General features: G+C 36.4%; 1 protein-coding gene across 4 annotated transcripts in view; it reads right to left on the bottom strand.

The window, feature by feature from the left end:
- Positions 1 to 6,379, bottom strand: part of LOC106532215 (rho GTPase-activating protein 42) — a 109,301-nt gene that overhangs the window by 44,767 nt on the left and 58,155 nt on the right. The gene's annotated exons all lie outside the window — the stretch shown is intronic.

Raw genomic sequence — 6,379 nt, 5'->3', positions numbered from 1 at the left:
ATATATATGTATATGTAAGCATTTTGGGGATAAATGATGTTATTTATAAAGTATTCCCAAATAGGATTGGGTATTTTTAACAACCTCAATTCAATTCAATTGATTTCAGTTATTTGAGTTACAATTTGATTTGCAACTATGGATAATGTTGAGACATTTATGTTCTTGCCCATGTAAACACAAATGGTATGCATTACCATTTTTGAAAAATAAAATATCTGAAAATAAAGCAGTAGCACAAAAATACTTGCTCCAAATATTAACTGCAAACGTAAAAGCATGACAAACTGACCAGGGGATCAAATTTAATTTGAAGGTTTTCTAAATTGATATTGATTTGGAAAAAAAATTACAATGACCTGATGAAGCAATATTCTTACCTACCAACTGGGGCACAGTTATATGTTTTTAATTGGGACATGTAACTGTGACTTCTCAACTGAAAACTATGAAGCTGTGCTGTTTCTTAAAATAGCATTTATAATGGTTACAGGGAGATTATACTCAGGTGTGTGTTCCAGGTGCAAACACACTGTGACTTCAGTGTAGCAGAGCTGTCATTAAAACTGACAGATGAGATGCGCTGAACTCACTGCTGTTCTTCTCCTAAACAGCAGGTGGCTGTAGAAAAAAAAATACTGCTCCACAACGAGAATGGCCCCAGAGGAAGAGTCACACTGGCCGTGTTTCCATCTAACTTTGATTTTGAGCGAACTTTTAAAATGTCGCAAAAAAAAGAAAAAAAAGAAATGTGCATCAGACGTGTTTTCATCATCTGGCTTAAAGCGAATCAACCAGGCTAGGCAAAGAGTAATTACGTCCAACACTGATGTTACGTATGGCTGTAGTAAAAAGGAAGTAAAGTCACAAAGATGCAGAGACTACACATCTCAGTACAATGGAGAGAAGTTATCAGGAATCTGTTGCTACTTTCAAGAAAGTTGTAATTATTCTGTCATATCAACTAGATCTGGCGATGTCACATGCTGTCTGGAGATGTAGAAAAAGAAATGCAATTCTATTCACGTTACGGGAATATCCAGGAAGACGCGACAGCAGGAAGTGTCTGCAGCCACTAACTCTTCACTACGTCAGAACTTATTTGGCAAATGTGTTTCCATTTCCCCTTTTGCGCATTAACTCTTTTTCGGAAAAAAACAAAAACCACCTCAAGTGAACGTAATAACATTTTTTGTGATATTGAGGAAGTTTTTGCAAATTTTCACGTTTCCATCCACCTTTTCAGAATCAGAATCAGCTTTATTGCCATTGTCAGTGATAAACACAGACTAGGAATTTGCAGTTTAGAATATCTGTTCGGAAACAGACACATAGCAAACATGGGGGAACGAATGTCCACAGTCTTTCGTACTTCGGTGCGCTCCCTTTCTAATGCGATACATACATTGTGCATAAAATACGTTGATGGAAACACGGCTACTGTAAATATTTTCATTTACAAACGCATGTAACTAAACTTGCTTTTTTTCCAAGTGTTTATTTTTTAGTTTAAAAACGGACTCTTTTTCAACGGTTTGTGGACTTTGTCCTGCAGCTCTTTTCTGTTTAACCAAGCTCCACTTACGCACCAGGCAATAAGTAACACAAATCAAAAGGTGCACAACCAGCTGAAATCTGACGTCAGATTTGGCAAGCTCTGCCACACAAGATGCCAAGAATGGCAAAAATAAACCTCACTTAAATTTTTAACATTTTCAAACGAATGGCAGAGTTAAAAAAAATAAACATTTCAACGTTGAATTTGACAACATTCTTTCTTCCTTCGTATCTATGAGTAAGAATAAAGAGCAAAAACATCTTGACCACTGCCAGCTGAATGAATGACATTGATTATGTTCTGACACGCAGTGAACATTTGTTTCCTGTGGATGCATTCGAATTGGGATGATGGGCCCACAATGTTTGTGTCAGACCACTGGGAGCATTTCAGAAATGTCAAGGACAAACCACACACTGGGAGTAGGTAGTTGGGGGATGCGCTGTGACAAGTTTAATATGTGGCAGCTTCAGCTCACAACTTACGGGACTTAAAGACTTTGCTGCTGGGGCTTTGAGCCAGAGAGGCCACAGAGCGTGATCACTGTAGATTGTTTGTAAAGCTGGAAGTTATTGGTGATGAATTTACTTAACGCCTGCTGTAAAGGTGAAAGCAGATAGTTTTGCCCATTTGTTAGTGTGTCTGTCTCTTACCAGAACAATTCAGGAACCACTGGATGGATTTTAACACAAATTTCAGGAAATATTTTTTGGTTGTATCTCTGCAATTGGTTACCCTTTAAACCAAATCCCAGTCAACAGGGGCCATCACAAACAAGGCTATAGCTCAGTTCATTTAAAAGATGTTGAGCTCAAATTTGATGTGGTAGTAGCAGAGTAATTAACAATACATAATCTGAGTGTGACACTTCACATATTTGCATGTTATTTTCAAAAGGGCTAAAAATTTGTCATTTCTTTACGGATTCTCAGTCAAAACGTTGTCTTAGTAGACCATAGTTTGTCTTATTTAAATTAATTAAAATACAACACACAGTATATTTATCTCTAATAAAGACAAAGCATTTGCATTTTAGAAGAATGAACTATTGTCCTGATTGACTGACCATTTTTATTTACATTTCTTTCGTTTATGAACTATTTTGCATCAAATTAGAACATAAAAACAAATGTGATTACCAGTAACAATGGTCACAAATTAAAATGAACATATGCAACATTTAAGAGCCAATTAACATGACAAATTGCTCATTAATTATCCAGTTAACACCAGATGAAGAGATTTTGGTAACTGTATTTTTTCGCTATAATAGCAATTATAAAACAAATAATCATCAATTTAGTTATTAAAAAAAGACTAGGCTGTAATGAATCATTCTATTAAGTGCTAAATGAAAAAATAAAATCTGCAAACTGTGAGCTTTCACACATGAGCTGACACTCTGCTTTCAACTCACACTATATAGGATTACAGCTTCAGATAAGATCGGTGCTTTTATCTCTGAGATGACACATTCTGCTCCACCGGAAAGGGTGGATAATGGACACGTGAAATGAGAAAGGATCCTGACAAAACATTTGGAATAAAAATGATTAGAGGTTCTGTTTAAACAGTAATTTGTAACCTTCATTTATAATCAGCTGCTTTTTAGAAATACGAGTGCATTCAGAAATTGCTTCCTAAGCTCTCCTTTCCAGTGGTCTGAGCCATTACTAAATGAGGTTTAGAAGCGTGAGGCGGTTCTTCTGTAAGGTAAATCAAGGCAGTGTGATGACAAGTGACACTTGAACACCAGAAACAGAGGACATCTTGTGGTCATCAAATCTAGCTGTAATAATGCTCTAATCAAAGCGATGTCATTATGTTATCTACTGTGTCAACATGACTTCTATTACTCTGCTATGGTGGGAATGTCATTTCCTCTCTTATCTCTGCTTTTCCGTTGAGTTGAGCATTGTGCTACCCTGATTTAAATATGGATCTTTATTACTATTATCGTTTGTTACTTTTAGCTTAATGAAGAAAAGGTGAGGGATTTGCGATCTGTCCAGCATGTACCCCTGCAGTCACCATCTCAACCCACTACCCAGGAAAGAAGAAGCTGTTAAGAAAATAGATGGATGAAAATGAATTAAACTGGATATTTAAATAGTACTCTACACCTTTTAAGGGTATGGTTCAAAATTTAGAGCAGAATAAAAGAAAAATTTTTCAAGGGGGACCTCCAGAAAGTTTTCAAAGGGGTGGCCAGATTGGGCACCAAAACCAAAAATCCATAGCAAAATTAGAGTTTTGGTGTATTGTTGATATATGGAGTTTAAATGAAAGTTCAATTCTGGAAGACTAATCTACCTCACCTGCTCCATCCAGCTGCTGCGTCACAAGCCCTGCCACATCCAATTTTTTAACTGTTGTTTTTATATCTGTGATCTGTTTTATTGTTTTTAATTATTTTTATTTATTGCTTTCTGTGAAGCACTTTGTGATGTTTGTGTCTGTGAAAGGTGCTATAGAAATAAAGTTTACTTACTTACTTACTTAAACGAGACAAATAGCATACATGTTTCTTGATTTGTGGAAGAAATATCAATTCTTCATTTCAAAACCATTATTAGACAGACATCATTCAAAATATATTGTTGGTAAAACTGTAATTAGCATGCAAAATATTCAAAATTTAGCATTACTAATCTGCAATTCTTATAAATGAAAACAACCAACTTATTTAAGACTCAATGGATTACTTTCACACTGGCATTGTGCCGACTGCCCCCAGCAACAGCCTCTCACAACAGGATTAAATCCATACGAGCGAGCTCAGTGTGATGCTTGAAAGGACGCAATAGCGCTAAGCAATTTCATTACCAGATAGGAGGAGGAATGTCAATGTGCTGCATTTCCCCTGCTCCTGGTTTCCCCTCGTCCAAATATCAAGTGGATCAAAAGTGCTAGTCTGAGGTTAATTTGCGGAGAGAGATTAGAATGCCACCAAAGCCACATCAAATTGAAAAGTGCAAAGTGTAGCAGCGGAAATCTAACCCTGTCAGAAACAACTTTAGAGATTGTTTAAATGCGGATATGGATTGTTTGAAAACATTGCTACTGCTGATTTGCAACATTTGTCTGTCTCTAAGACAAATTTAACAAATGCCACTTGATTTGCTCTGCAAATATTGTAATTCTGTTATGCTGTGTTTCAGCTTTATTGTGCATGTTAGTTGAATTGTGTCACGTTTATTTCTCGGAATGTTCTTGTGCATTTCTAATCCTACATGGCGGTAGCTTTAATCATTCAGCAATTTAAGGTCAAATTGCTCCAATTTCACAACACATAACTATGTTAGATGGTAATAAATAAGTTTTACAGGCTTTTTTTCTTTTCTTGTTTTGTGTTGGCTGTGTCTCCATAATGAAAACCCTCTTATTTAACTGGATGTCTTAAAGCAGAAGAGAAATAATAAAAGTCTGTTTAGTCACTGTGCTGCCAATGTTATTCAAATGAAAAACAGCCTTTTTCTGTTTGACTGCTGTTTTTCAGTTTCACCCTCACATGCAATTCCTTAGCAAACATGGCTCCAGGCAGACAGGGGGACCAAAAAAAAGGCTTGTTCTTACAAGTTGAAATCTATTAAACATGATAATTCAGTAACAGTATCTGACAGAAACAGGGCAGAATTTAAACACCTGCAAAGGAAAAAAAAGACATTATGATTCTCTTTATTGTGATTTAAATTAGCCATGTGATTAGAAATATTTCTTTTTTGTAAGTCTGTGGACTGCTTAGTGAAGCTGTGTAAGGCACATTAAAAGAAACAAGCTCTTCACACAGCAGGCCAAGTATTGATTTGTTGTTTTGCAAAAGGAGAGATGAGAGTGAAAAAACGAAGAGTTGCGAGGTGACAAAACAGCAACAATACGGGGAAAGAGAGATTTGGTTTAGACTTTAACAATTACAACTCAGATACTGATTCTAGAAAATTCATAAAAATGTAATTTTTTTAAAGCTTGTCATTTAAAGTAGACTAAACCTGCTTTTAAATCCTTCTTTTTCACATTTAAATCATTCAGTTCTGGTCTATGTAAAGTGGAACTGCAGTTCTGAATTTCTGCTTATTGTAACTCCACAAGCCCTTCTTTCACCCATTTTCTGAGCTGTGTCTCAGATAAACTCATTTCGAGGCTGTCTCTTTAAATTGTAACGAGGCCCTTCACACCCCGTTCCCGCTTCAGCTCCCAGAGCGGTCTATTCTAGTTTGAACCAGGAGCCAGAGGAGAATGACGACAACAAAATAGTAGTTGTTAAGTCCAGACCTTATTTGGCAGTTCAGTCGCAAATATTGTTAATGTAACAGTTCAGAAAAACATCCCTGAACAGGTTGAAAAATATGACCCAAACAGAAAATAAAGTTATCTACGCAGCACTGGGAGGGATACAGTTCAACTTGTTCGTGCTGCTAGAGACTCAAAGTCCACAACAAAATGCATTTAATGGCTAAAAAAGTGGATTTTGCATGATATGTTCCCTTTGAGGTTTTGTTCTCATGGGAACATTTTCTTTTTCCAAAACATTTGTTTTTAATTAGTTGCTTCTAAAACTATCCATATGCTTATAATACTGCACTATTTCTAGAAATGTTTTCATTCACACAGAAACACAGAAAACTATACCAAGACTGTAATACACCAAAAACAGGAAACAAGGCGTGGAGCATGCACAAACAGCTAGGACTCAGACTGAACCATAGACTGCATTTATCATAATGTCTAGGATTTGATCTAAAAACATTTAACTATAAACACACACACGCAAGCACGCACGCACGCACGCACACACACACACACACACACACACACACACAC

Source organism: Austrofundulus limnaeus, unplaced genomic scaffold, assembly GCF_001266775.1.
Source record: "Austrofundulus limnaeus strain Quisiro unplaced genomic scaffold, Austrofundulus_limnaeus-1.0 Scaffold732, whole genome shotgun sequence".
Lineage (NCBI taxonomy): Eukaryota > Metazoa > Chordata > Actinopteri > Cyprinodontiformes > Rivulidae > Austrofundulus > Austrofundulus limnaeus.
Note: the sequence above shows the minus strand (reverse complement) of the source record. Positions and strands in the feature narration are given on the sequence as shown.